Genomic DNA, 13,743 nt, shown 5'->3' on the forward strand with positions numbered 1-13,743 from the left:
GGAGACAGGTTTTCAGGCAAATAGAGCAGTAAGTGCAGAGAAATGCTCACTCTCTAAAAATGGCATTTATAAAGTAGTAAAGTTAAATCCAACCTCACCAGTAAATAGGATTTATCAATAAATAAATAAAGCTTCTCCTCTCTGATATGGAATTACCCCCCAAAAAGTATAAGGGAATACCCAATGCTAACCTACGAGAGGGGCAGACCTCACAGTAGTGAAAAATGTAATAGACTGTTTTGTACTACCAGGACATGCAAACTACCACAGTACATGTCTTACCTTTTACTTACATAGCATGATGCCCCTAGGACTACCTAGGGCCTACCTTTTGGTTAATTATATGTAATAAAATTGGAGTTTAAGGCTTGGCAAGTAGTTTTAAATGGCAAGTCGAAGTGGCAGTACACTGCAGCACAGGCACTGCAGTAGCAGGCTTGAGACAGGTTTGAAATGATACTTTTTTGGGCGGCACAATCAGTTCCTGGGTATATGGTATACCACTTTACAAGGGGCTTTCAAGTCAATGAAATCTGTCAGTCAGGTATACTCCAATTACACACATGATTTGGGAAGAAGCACGTTCACTTCAGCACTGATTAGTAGCAATAAAGTGATAAGAGTCCTAAGGCCAACAAAAAGATACAGCAAAATGCGTAGGTGAAAAGCAATAAGGTAGGGTTGAGGCCACCTTAAGAATGCAAGGTCTAACAAAAACAAACTAAGGATAACATGAGTAAAACATCAGGTTTCTCTACGGCATTTGGTGAGACAAGTGTGCCTTCTTTTATCTTCCATAAATGCAATCTTTCCCTGACCCCTTTATTATATAGCTCGTCAAGTAAAAAAGATAAAGCACTTACAAAGGAGCCTCAAATACTCAAAGATGGTAGACTTCTGTAATATGGGCCATAGACTAAAAGCAGCACAAAAACAGAGTGCAATAGGGTCCCAAAAACTTGAGTGCCACATGAGAGTATGCATGAAAGCCTATCCTTTTCCAACCTAGAGATATACTCATGCAATTTTTGTTTTTAGGAGAGAATGTGCCTGCTGAAAAAAACATTATTTTTAAAAATTGCATTGCAGAATTCCAGGAATTTGCTTTGGGATACCTTGAAAACTTTCATACAGATTATTAGCACAAAACTTACAGTCAGTTGTTGTGGCCGAGTGGTTAAGGCGATGGACTAGAAATCCATTGGGGTCTCCCCGCGCAGGTTCGAATCCTGCCAACAACGAGAAACTTTTTAACATCGGCTACAATTTCAGAAGTTAACCTTTAGAATTTCTTCCATGTCAGTTTTATAAATAGGTGGCTTATTTTGGTGTCACTATTGCCCTTTCACATATTTATTATCGCTACCCCTTTCATATCTTTGCTATAACTCTCGTCCTACATTAGCGCTGGTGCAAACACTTCAAATTATTATACCCTGGCTCTCTCATTTATACCATTCATGCACTTGAAACTTACTTTACCAATAAAAGAAGCAAATAGAAAAATAAAACAAAAGTGCTTGCTGGATTAGGCAAACACACTTCATAAAACTGCATTTTCTTTTCTATTCTCCCCGTGTTACAAGCTTAACTGCTCCCTGTGTAATTTCTCTTAGCCTGCTGTCCCAGGAAGAGAATTTTATCTACAGGCTCTTTCCGTGTTTTTTCCTAGTCTTTCTTTCCCTTTTCTTAGATTTGTAACTGTTCCTTTATGTGCTCTATTTAGGCGCCATTAATCTAATTTGAGCTCCTTGTACCTGCTGCTGTTTTCTCCACACCTCATACTGCCTTTTCCCTCTTTCTCTCTTTCTCTGAGGTTGGTGGCTACTTTCCAAAGCTTCTGATGCCCCAATGTTCCTTCATCTTGTTGTCAGACGTGAATTGGAAAAGCAACCAAATTAACAAGCCTTTACCACTCATACATGGCAGAGGTTTATACTTTAATTCAATGAGCTAAGAAAAGCGTGTTGTGGGGCCCCTACGAGCCATGGTGCTTGCTTCATCATAATTGGGCACGCAGTCATTAGCCACAGCTCTGATCATGGGTCACTGAGGTCAGTTTCAATAATTCCTCAAAAACCTATCCATGCAGTCCCCCCTAACTGTGTAGTTATCTTGCTTTACTGCTGTTTGTGTGATTAGCTGGGAGGAGCTCACGGCAGCATCCTCCCTATAAAAGTGTAGATGGACCGCTCCTTAACTTTTTCTTGCTTCACATACAGATGGCTTGAGGAGGTACAGGGGAGATGCAGGTCTAATAGACAGAATAGAAGATCTGCGCCAGGTGTGTTTCTCTGCATTGGTGTCCCATCACAGGCCCACAAGTGTATTTGTGATCTTTGACTTCTGGCAGTTCACAAGCAGGCGGCCAGGAAACGGTTTCAGCCTATCAACCACTGAGGAGACAAAGCCTTTGTATAAGGAATGAGGAAGCAATGAACACATTCAGCCTATCACAGGAGTTCCCTGAGTGTTTCGAATTATAAATTCTCCATGTCACTGTATGTTATTGAGCCCAAGTAGCTCGCCGTGATCGTATAGTGGTTAGTACTCTGCGTTGTGGCCGCAGCAACCTCAGTTCGAATCCGAGTCACGGCATTGTGGTTGGCAATGTCACAGCAGTTGGGTTTTTCTTTTACAGAATTACCAAATGTACCAGTTGTTTTTGTAAAATGTCTATTAAAAACAGATCCTTTAAAATATTTAAACGATCTAACGACAAATTATTTAAACACACATGATTATAAGATGTAGCCTTATTTTTGTTTTTAGGAGAGAATGTGCCTGCTGAAAAAAACATTATTTTTAAAAAGTGCATTGCAGGATATCAGGAATTTTCTGTGGGACACCTTGAAAACTTTCATACAGATTATTTGCACAAAACTTGCAGTCAGTTGTTGTGGCCGAGTGGTTAAGGCGATGGACTAGAAATCCATTGGGGTCCCCCCGCGCAGGTTCGAATCCTGCCAACAACGAGAAACTTTTTAACATCGGCTACAATTTCAGAAGCTAACCTTTAGAATTTCTTCCATGTCAGTTTTATAAATAGGTGGCTTATTTTGGTGTCACTATTGCCCTTTCACATATTTATTATCGCTACCCCTTTCATATCTTTGCTATAACTCTCGTCCTACATTAGCGCTGGTGCAAACACTTCAAATTATTATACACTGGCTCTCTCAGTCATACCATTCATGCACTTGAAACTTACTTTACCAATAAAAGAAGCAAATAGAAAAATAAAACAAAAGTGCTTGCTGGATTAGGCAACACACTTCATAAAACTGCATTTTCTTTTCTATTCTCCCCGTGTTACAAGCTTAACTGCTCCCTGTGTAATTTCTCTTAGCCTGCTGTCCCAGGAAGAGAATTTTATCTACAGGCTCTTTCCGTGTTTTTTTCCTAGTCTTTCTTTCCTTTTTCTTAGATTTGTAACTGTTCCTTTACGTGCTCTATTTAGGCGCCATTAATCTCATTTGAGCTCCTTGTACCTGCTGCTGTTTTCTCCACACCTCATACTGTCTTTTCCCTCTTTCTCTCTTTCTCTGAGGTTGGTGGCTACTTTCCAAAGCTTCTGATGCCCCAATGTTCCTTCATCTTGTTGTCAGACGTGAATTGGAAAAGCAACCAAATTAACAAGCCTTTACCACTCATATATGGCAGAGGTTTATACTTTAATTGAGCTAAGAAAAGCGTGTTGTGGGGCCCCTACGAGCCATGGTGCTTGCTTCATCATAATTAGGCACGCAGTCATTAGCCACAGCTCTGATCATGGGTCACTGAGGTCAGTTTCAATAATTCCTCAAAAACCTAACCATGCAGTCCCCCCTAACTGTGTAGTTATCTTGCTTTACTGCTGTTTGTGTGATTAGCTGGGAGGAGCTCATGGCAGCTTCCTCCCTATAAAAGTGTAGATGGACCGCTCCGTAACTCTTTCTTGCTTCACATACAGATGGCTTGAGGAGGTACAGGGGAGATGCAGGTCTACTAGACAGTATAGAAGATCTGCGCCAGGTGTGTTTCTCTGCATTGGTGTCCCATCACAGGCCCACAAGTGTATGTGTGATCTTTGACTCCTGGCAGTTCACAAGCAGGCGGCCAGGAAACAGTTTCAGCCTATCAACCACTGAGGAGACAAAGCCTTTGTATAAGGAATGAGGAAGCAATTAACACATTCAGCCTATCACAGGAGTTCCCTGAGTGTACCGAATTATAAATTCTCCATGTCACTGTATGTTATTGAGCCCAAGTAGCTCGCCGTGATCGTATAGTGGTTAGTACTCTGCGTTGTGGCCGCAGCAACCTCGGTTCGAATCCGAGTCACGGCATTGTGGTTGGCAATGTCACGGCAGTTGGGTTTTTCTTTTACAGAATTACCAAATGTACCAGTTGTTTTTGTAAAATGTCTATTAAAAACAGATCCTTTAAAATATTTAAACGATCTAACGACAAATTATTTTAACACACATGATTATAAGATGTAGCTATATTGTACCTACTGACATAAATTATCGTTCTTGAACCTATTTGCGGTGGGGGAATGGAGCTCTCCCCCATGCCAATCAGAATGCAGATGAATGCAGTTGCAGTTGAGTGACCTGTATTGTGGCTGTCTAGAGGGAATGCACAAATGTAGCTGTCTCGCAGCCCAATCCAGACGTCAATTGGAGACAGGTTTTCAGGCAAATAAAGCAGTAAGTGCAGAGAAATGCTCACTCTCTAAAAATGGCATTTATAAAGTAGTAAAGTTAAATCCAACCTCACCAGTAAATAGGATTTATCAATAAATAAATAAAGCTTCTCCTCTCTGATATGGAATTACCCCCCAAAAAGTATAAGGGAATACCCAATGCTAACCTACGAGAGGGGCAGACCTCACAGTAGTGAAAAATGTAATAGACTGTTTTGTACTACCAGGACATGCAAACTACCACAGTACATGTCTTACCTTTTACTTACATAGCATGATGCCCCTAGGACTACCTAGGGCCTACCTTTTGGTTAATTATATGTAATAAAATTGGAGTTTAAGGCTTGGCAAGTAGTTTTAAATGGCAAGTCGAAGTGGCAGTACACTGCAGCACAGGCACTGCAGTAGCAGGCTTGAGACAGGTTTGAAATGATACTTTTTTGGGCGGCACAATCAGTTCCTGGGTATATGGTATACCACTTTACAAGGGGCTTTCAAGTCAATGAAATCTGTCAGTCAGGTATACTCCAATTACACACATGATTAGGGAAGAAGCACGTTCACTTCAGCACTGATTAGTAGCAATAAAGTGATCAGAGTCCTAAGGCCAACAAAAAGATACAGCAAAATGCGTAGGTGAAAAGCAATAAGGTAGGGTTGAGGCCACCTTAAGAATGCAAGGTCTAACAAAAACAAACTAAGGATAACATGAGTAAAACATCAGGTTTCTCTACGGCATTTGGTGAGACAAGTGTGCCTTCTTTTATCTTCCATAAATGCAACCTTTCCCTGACCCCTTTATTATATAGCTCTTCAAGTAAAAAAGATAAAGCACTTACAAAGGAGCCTCAAATACTCAAAGATGGTAGACTTCTGTAATATGGGCCATAGACTAAAAGCTGCACGAAAACAGAGTGCAATAGGGTCCCAAAAACTTGAGTGCCACATGAGAGTATGCATGAAAGCCTATCCTTTTCCAAACTAGAGATATACTCATGCAATTTTTGTTTTTAGGAGAGAATGTGCCTGCTGAAAAATACATTATTTTAAAAAAGTGCATTGCAGAATACCAGGAATTTGCTGTGGGACACATTGAAAACTTTCATACAGATTATTAGCACAAAACTTACAGTCAGTTGTTGTTGCCGAGTGGTTAAGGCGATGGACTAGAAATCCATTGGGGTCCCCCCGCGCAGGTTCGAATCCTGCCAACAACGAGAAACTTTTTAACATCGGCTACAATTTCAGAAGTTAACCTTTAGAATTTCTTCCATGTCAGTTTTATAAATAGGTGGCTTATTTTGGTGTCACTATTGCCCTTTCACATATTTATTATCGCTACTCCTTTCATATCTTTGCTATAACTCTCGTCCTACATTAGCGCTGGTGCAAACACTTCAAACTATTATACCCTGGCTCTCTCAGTCATACCATTCATGCACTTGAAACTTACTTTACCAATAAAAGAAGCAAATAGAAAAAAAAAATAAAAGTGCTTGCTGGATTAGGCAAACACACTTCATAAAACTGCATTTTCTTTTCTATTCTCCCCGTGTTACAAGCTTAACTGCTCCCTGTGTAATTTCTCTTAGCCTGCTGTCCCATGAAGATAATTTTATCTACAGACTCTTTCCGTGTTTTTTTCCTAGTCTTTCTTTCCCTTTTCTTAGATTTGTAACTGTTCCTTTATGTGCTCTATTTAGGCGCCATTAATCTCATTTGAGCTCCTTGTACCTGCTGCTGTTTTCTCCACACCTCATACTGCCTTTTCCCTCTTTCTCTCTTTCTCTGAGGTTGGTGGCTACTTTCCAAAGCTTCTGATGCCCCAATGTTCCTTCATCTTGTTGTCAGACGTGAATTGGAAAAGCAACCAAATTAACAAGCCTTTACCACTCATACATGGCAGAGGTTTATACTTTAATTCAATGAGCTAAGAAAAGCGTGTTGTGGGGCCCCTATGAGCCATGGAGCTTGCTTCGTCATAATTAGGCACGCAGTCAGTAGCCACAGCTCTGATCATGGGTCACTAAGGTCAGTTTCAATAATTCCTCAAAAACCTAACCATGCAGTCCCCCCTAACTGTGTAGTTATCTTGCTTTACTGCTGTTTGCGTGATTAGCTGGGAGGAGCTCACGGCAGCATCCTCCCTATAAAAGTGTAGATGGACCGCTCCTTAACTCTTTCTTGCTTCACATACAGATGGCTTGAGGAGGTACAGGGGAGATGCAGGTCTACTAGACAGAATAGAAGATCTGCGCCAGGTGTGTTTCTCTGCATTGGTGTCCCATCACAGGCCCACAAGTGTATGTGTGATCTTTGACTCTTGGCAGTTCACAAGCAGGCGGCCAGGAAACGGTTTCAGCCTATCAACCACTGAGGAGACAAAGCCTTTGTATAAGGAATGAGGAAGCAATGAACACATTCAGCCTATCACAGGAGTTCCCTGAGTGTTCCGAATTATAAATTCTCCATGTCACTGTATGTTATTGAGCCCAAGTAGCTCGCCGTGATCGTATAGTGGTTAGTACTCTGCGTTGTGGCCGCAGCAACCTCGGTTTGAATCCGAGTCACGGCATTGTGGTTGGCAATGTCATGGCAGTTGGGTTTTTCTTTTACAGAATTACCAAATGTACCAGTTGTTTTTGTAAAATGTCTATTAAAAACAGATCCTTTAAAATATTTAAACGATCTAACGACAAATTATTTAAACACACATGATTATAAGATGTAGCCTTATTTTTGTTTTTAGGAGAGAATGTGCCTGCTGAAAAAAACATTCTTTTTAAAAAGTGCATTGCAGAACATCAGGAATTTGCTGTGGGACACCTTGAAAACTTTCATACAGATTATTTGCACAAACCTTACAGTCAGTTGTTGTTGCCGAGTGGTTAAGGCGATGGACTAGAAATCCATTGGGGTCCCACCGCGCAGGTTCGAATCCTGCCAACAACGAGAAACTTTTTAACATCGGCTACAATTTCAGAAGTTAACCTTTAGAATTTCTTCCATGTCAGTTTTATAAATAGGTGGCTTATTTTGGCGTCACTATTGCCCTTTCACATATTTATTATCGCTACCCCTTTCATATCTTTGCTATAACTCTCGTCCTACATTAGCGCTGGTGCAAACACTTCAAATTATCATACCCTGGCTCTCTCAGTCATACCATTCATTCACTTGAAACTTACTTTACCAATAATAGAAGCAAATAAAAAAATAAAACAAAAGTGCTTGCTGGATTAGGCAAACACACTTCATAAAACTGCATTTTCTTTTCTATTCTCCCCGTGTTACAAGCTTAACTGCTCCCTGTGTAATTTCTCTTAGCCTGCTGTCCCAGGAAGAGAATTTTATCTACAGGCTCTTTCCGTGTTTTTTTCCTAGTCTTTCTTTCCCTTTTCTTAGATTTGTAACTGTTCCTTTACGTGCTCTATTTAGGCGCCATTAATCTCATTTGAGCTCCTTGTACCTGCTGCTGTTTTCTCCACACCTCATACTGCCTTTTCCCTCTTTCTCTCTTTCTCTGAGGTTGGTGGCTACTTTCCAAAGCTTCTGATGCCCCAATGTTCCTTCATCTTGTTGTCGAATGTGAATTGGAAAAGCAACCAAATTAACAAGCCTTTAACACTCATACATGGCAGAGGTTTATACTTTAATTCAATGAGCTAAGAAAAGCGTGTTGTGGGGCCCCTACGAGCCATGGTGCTTGCTTCATCATAATTAGGCACGCAGTCATTAGCCACTGCTCTGATCATGGGTCACTGAGGTCAGTTTCAATAATTCCTCAAAAACCTAACCATGCAGTCCCCCCTAACTGTGTAGTTATCTTGCTTTACTGCTGTTTGTGTGATTAGCTGGGAGGAGCTCACGGCAGCATCCTCCCTATAAAAGTGTAGATGGACCGCTCCTTAACTTTTTCTTGCTTCACATACAGATGGCTTGAGGAGGTACAGGGGAGATGCAGATCTACTAGACAGAATAGAAGATCTGCGCCATGTGTGTTTCTCTGCATTGGTGTCCCATCACAGGCCCACAAGTGTATGTGTGATCTTTGACTCCTGGCAGTTCACAAGCAGGCGGCCAGGAAACGGTTTCAGCCTATCAACCACTCAGGAGACAAGCCTTTGTATAAGGAATGAGGAAGCAATGAACACATTCAGCCTATCACAGGAGTTCCCTGAGTGTTCCGAATTATAAATTCTCCATATCACTGTATGTTATTGAGACTAAGTAGCTCGCCGTGATTGTATAGTGGTTGGTACTCTGCGTTGTGGCCGCAGCAACCTCAGTTTAATTCCGAGTCACGGCATTGTGGTTGGCAATGTCACAGCAGTTGGGTTTTTCTTTTACAGAATTACCAAATGTACCAGTTGTTTTGTAAAATGTCTATTAAAAACAGATCCTTTAAAATATTTAAACGATCTAACGACAAATTATTTAAACACACATGATTATAAGATGTAGCTATATTGTACCTACTGACATTAATTATCGTTCTTGAACCTATTTGCGGTGGGGGGAATGGAGCTCTCCCCCATGCCAATCAGAATGCAGATGAATGCAGTTGCAGTTGAGTGACCTGTGTTGTGGCTGTCTAGAGGGAATGCACAAATGTAGCTGTCTCGCAGCCCAATCCAGACGTCAATTGGAGACAGGTTTTCAGGCAAATAGAGCAGTAAGTGCAGAGAAATGCTCACTCTCTAAAAATGGCATTTATAAAATAGTAAAGTTAAATCCAACCTCACCAGTAAATAGGATTTATCAATAAATAAATAAAGCTTCTCCTCTCTGATATGGAATTACCCCCCAAAAAGTATAAGGGAATACCCAATGCTAACCTATGAGACGGGCAGACCTCACAGTAGTGAAAAACGTAATAGACTGTTTGGTACTACCAGGACATGCAAACTACCACAATACATGTCTTACCTTTTACTTACTTAGCATGATGCCCCTAGGACTACCTAGGGCCTACCTTAGGGGTTAATTATATGTAATACAATTGGAGTTTAAGGCTTGGCAAGTAGTTTTAAATGGCAAGTTGAAGTGGCAGTACACTGCAGCACAGGCAGTGCAGTAGCAGGCTTGAGACAGGTTTGAAATGCTACTTCTTTGGGCGGCACAATCAGTCCCTGGGTATATGGTATACCACTTTACAAGGGGCTTTCAAGTCAATTAAATCTGTCAGTCAGGTATACTCCAATTACACACATGATTAGGGAAGTAGCACGTGCACTTCAGCACTGATTAGTAGCGATAAAGTGATCAGAGTCCTAAGGCCAACAAAAAGATACAGCAAAATGCATAGGTGAAAAGCAATAAGGTAGGGTTCAGGCCACCTTAAGAATGCAAGGTCTAACAAAAACAAACTAAGGATAACATGAGTAAAACATCAGGTTTCTCTACGGCATTTGGTGAGACAAGTGTGCCTTCTTTTATCTTCCATAAATGCAATCTTTCCCTGACCCCTTTATTATATAGCTCTTCAAGTAAAAAAGATAAAGCACTTACAAAGGAGCCTCAAATACTCAAAGATGGTAGACTTCTGTAATATGGGCCAAAGACTAAAAGCAGCACGAAAACAGAGTGCAATAGGGTCCCAAAAACTTGAGTGCCACATGAGAGTATGCATGAAAGCCTATCCTTTTCCAAACTAGAGATATACTCATGCAATTTTTGTTTTTGGGAGAGAATGTGCCTGCTGAAAAAAACATTATTTTTAAAAAGTGCATTGCAGAATACCAGGAATTTTCTGTGGGACACCTTGAAAACTTTCATACAGATTATTTGCACAAGACTTGCAGCCAGTTGTTGTGGCCGAGTGGTTAAGGCAATGGACTAGAAATCCATTGGGGTCTGCCCGCGCAGCTTCGAATCCTGCCAACAACGAGAAACTTTTTAACATCGGCTACAATTTCAGAAGTTAACCTTTAGAATTTCTTCCATGTCAGTTTTATAAATAGGTGGCTTATTTTGGTGTCACTATTGCCCTTTCACATATTTATTATCGCTACCCCTTTCATATCTTTGCTATAACTCTCGTCCTACATTAGCGCTGGTGCAAACACTTCAAATTATTATACCCTGGCTCTCTCAGTCATACCATTCATTCACTTGAAACTTACTTTACCAATAATAGAAGCAAATAGAAAAATAAAACAAAAGTGCTTGCTGGATTAGGCAAACACACTTCATAAAACTGCATTTTCTTTTCTATTCTCCCCGTGTTACAAGCTTAACTGCTCCCTGTGTAATTTCTCTTAGCCTGCTGTCCCAGGAAGAGAATTTTATCTACAGGCTCTTTCCGTGTTTTTTTCCTAGTCTTTCTTTCCCTTTTCTTAGATTTGTAAATGTTCCTTTACGCGCTCTATTTAGGCGCCATTAATCTCATTTGAGCTCCTTGTACCTGCTGCTGTTTTCTCCACACCTCATACTGCCTTTTCCCTCTTTCTCTCTTTCTCTGAGGTTGGTGGCTACTTTCCAAAGCTTCTGATGCCCCAATGTTCCTTCATCTTGTTGTCGAACGTGAATTAGAAAGGCAACCAAATTAACAAGCCTTTACCACTCATACATGGCAGAGGTTTATACTTTAATTCAATGAGCTAAGAAAAGCGTGTTTTGGGGCCCCTACGAGCCATGGTGCTTGCTTCATCATAATTAGGCACGCAGTCATTAGCCACTGCTCTGATCATGGGTCACTGAGGTCAGTTTCAATAATTCCTCAAAAACCTAACCATGCAGTCCCCCCTAACTGTGTAGTTATCTTGCTTTACTGCTGTTTGTGTGATTAGCTGGGAGGAGCTCACTGCAGCATCCTCCCTATAAAAGTGTAGATGGACCGCTCCTTAACTTTTTCTTGCTTCACATACAGATGGCTTGAGGAGGTACAGGGGAGATGCAGATCTACTAGACAGAATAGAAGATCTGCGCCATGTGTGTTTCTCTGCATTGGTGTCCCATCACAGGCCCACAAGTGTATATGTGATCTTTGACTCCTGGCAGTTCACAAGCAGGCGGCCAGGAAACGGTTTCAGCCTATCAACTACTCAGGAGACAAGCCTTTGTATAAGGAATGAGGAAGCAATGAACACATTCAGCCTATCACAGGAGTTCCCTGAGTGTTCCGAATTATAAATTCTCCATATCACTGTATGTTATTGAGACTAAGTAGCTCGCTGTGATTGTATAGTGGTTAGTACTCTGCGTTGTGGCCGCAGCAACCTCGGTTCAAATCCGAGTCACGGCATTGTGGTTGGCAATGTCACGGCAGTTGGGTTTTTCTTTTACAGAATTACCAAATGTACCAGTTGTTTTGTAAAATGTCTATTAAAAACAGATCCTTTAAAATATTTAAACGATCTAACAACAAATTATTTAAACACACATGATTATAAGATGTAGCTATATTGTACCTACTGACATTAATTATCGTTCTTGAACCTATTTGCGGTGGGGGGAATGGAGCTCTCCCCCATGCCAATCAGAATGCAGATGAATGCAGTTGCAGTTGAGTGACCTGTGTTGTGGCTGTCTAGAAGGAATGCACAAATGTAGCTGTCTCGCAGCCCAATCCAGACGTCAATTGGAGACAGGTTTTCAGGCAAATAGAGCAGTAAGTGTAGAGAAATGCTCACTCATTAAAAATGGCATTTATAAAATAGTAAAGTTAAATCCAACCTCACCAGTAAATAGGATTTATCAATAAATAAATAAAGCTTCTCCTCTCTGATATGGAATTACCCCCCAAAAAGTATAAGGGAATACCCAATGCTAACCTATGAGAGGGGCAGACCTCACAGTAGTGAAAAATGTAATAGACTGTTTGGTACTACCAGGACATGCAAACTACCACAATACATGTCTTACCTTTTACTTACTTAGCATGATGCCCCTAGGACTACCTAGGGCCTACCTTAGGGGTTAATTATATGTAATAAAATTGGAGTTTAAGGCTTGGCAAGTAGTTTTAAATGGCAAGTTGAAGTGGCAGTACACTGCAGCACAGGCACTGCAGTAGCAGGCTTGAGACAGGTTTGAAATGCTACTTCTTTGGGCGGCACAATCAGTCCCTGGGTATATGGTATACCACTTTACAAGGGGCTTTCAAGTCAATTAAATCTGTCAGTCAGCTATACTCCAATTACACACATGATTAGGGAAGAAGCACGTGCACTTCAGCACTGATTAGTAGCGATAAAGTGATCAGAGTCCTAAGGCCAACAAATAGATACAGCAAAATGCGTAGGTGAAAAGCAATAAGGTAGGGTTCAGGCCACCTTAAGAATGCAAGGTCTAACAAAAACAAACTAAGGATTACATGAGTAAAACATCAGGTTTCTCTACGGCATTTGGTGAGACAAGTGTGCCTTCTTTTATCTTCCATAAATGCAATCTTTCCCTGACCCCTTTATTATATAGCTCTTCAAGTAAAAAAGATAACGCACTTACAAAGGAGCCTCAAATACTCAAAGATGGTAGACTTCTGTAATATGGGCCATAGACTAAAAGCAGCACGAAAACAGAGTGCAATAGGGTCCCAAAAACTTGAGTGCCACATGAGAGTATGAATGAAAGCCTATCCTTTTCCAAACTAGAGATATACTCATGCAATTTTTGTTTTTAGGAGAGAATGTGCCTGCTGAAAAATACATTATTTAAAAAAAGTGCATTGCAGAATACCAGGAATTTGCTGTGGGCCACCTTGAAAACTTTCATACAGATTATTTGCACAAAACTTACAGTCAGTTGTGGCCGAGTGGTTAAGGCGATGGACTAGAAATCCATTGGGGTCTCCCCGCGCAGGTTCGAATCCTGCCAACAACGAGAAACTTTTTAACATCGGCTACAATTTCAGAAGTTAACCTTTAGAATTTCTTCCATGTCAGTTTTATAAATAGGTGGCTTATTTTGGTGTCACTATTGCCCTTTCACATATTTATTATCGCTACCCCTTTCATATCTTTGCTATAACTCTCGTCCTACATTAGCGCTGGTGCAAACACTTCAAATTATTATACCCTGGCTCTCTCAGTCATACCATTCATGCACTTGAA

General features: G+C 40.8%; 7 non-coding genes across 7 annotated transcripts; all 7 read left to right on the forward strand.

Annotated features, from left to right (window-relative positions):
• The first annotated feature begins 1,159 nt into the window (after window positions 1-1,159).
• On the forward strand, window positions 1,160-1,241 carry TRNAS-AGA (transfer RNA serine (anticodon AGA)). The gene has a single exon. It is a non-coding gene; the product is annotated as a tRNA-Ser (tRNA).
• A 1,652-nt stretch (window positions 1,242-2,893) lies between these two features.
• On the forward strand, window positions 2,894-2,975 carry TRNAS-AGA (transfer RNA serine (anticodon AGA)). The gene has a single exon. It is a non-coding gene; the product is annotated as a tRNA-Ser (tRNA).
• A 1,281-nt stretch (window positions 2,976-4,256) lies between these two features.
• On the forward strand, window positions 4,257-4,328 carry TRNAH-GUG (transfer RNA histidin (anticodon GUG)). Its single transcript has one exon. It is a non-coding gene; the product is annotated as a tRNA-His (tRNA).
• Window positions 4,329-5,825: 1,497 nt separating this feature from the next.
• Window positions 5,826-5,907, forward strand: TRNAS-AGA (transfer RNA serine (anticodon AGA)). The gene has a single exon. It is a non-coding gene; the product is annotated as a tRNA-Ser (tRNA).
• A 1,653-nt stretch (window positions 5,908-7,560) lies between these two features.
• Window positions 7,561-7,642, forward strand: TRNAS-AGA (transfer RNA serine (anticodon AGA)). The gene has a single exon. It is a non-coding gene; the product is annotated as a tRNA-Ser (tRNA).
• A 2,855-nt stretch (window positions 7,643-10,497) lies between these two features.
• On the forward strand, window positions 10,498-10,579 carry TRNAS-AGA (transfer RNA serine (anticodon AGA)). The gene has a single exon. It is a non-coding gene; the product is annotated as a tRNA-Ser (tRNA).
• A 2,851-nt stretch (window positions 10,580-13,430) lies between these two features.
• TRNAS-AGA (transfer RNA serine (anticodon AGA)) lies at window positions 13,431-13,513 on the forward strand. Its single transcript has one exon. It is a non-coding gene; the product is annotated as a tRNA-Ser (tRNA).
• The last annotated feature ends 230 nt before the right edge of the window (window positions 13,514-13,743 follow it).

This window comes from Lissotriton helveticus, chromosome 12 (assembly GCF_964261635.1).
Source record: "Lissotriton helveticus chromosome 12, aLisHel1.1, whole genome shotgun sequence".
NCBI classification, from domain to species: Eukaryota; Metazoa; Chordata; class Amphibia; order Caudata; family Salamandridae; genus Lissotriton; species Lissotriton helveticus.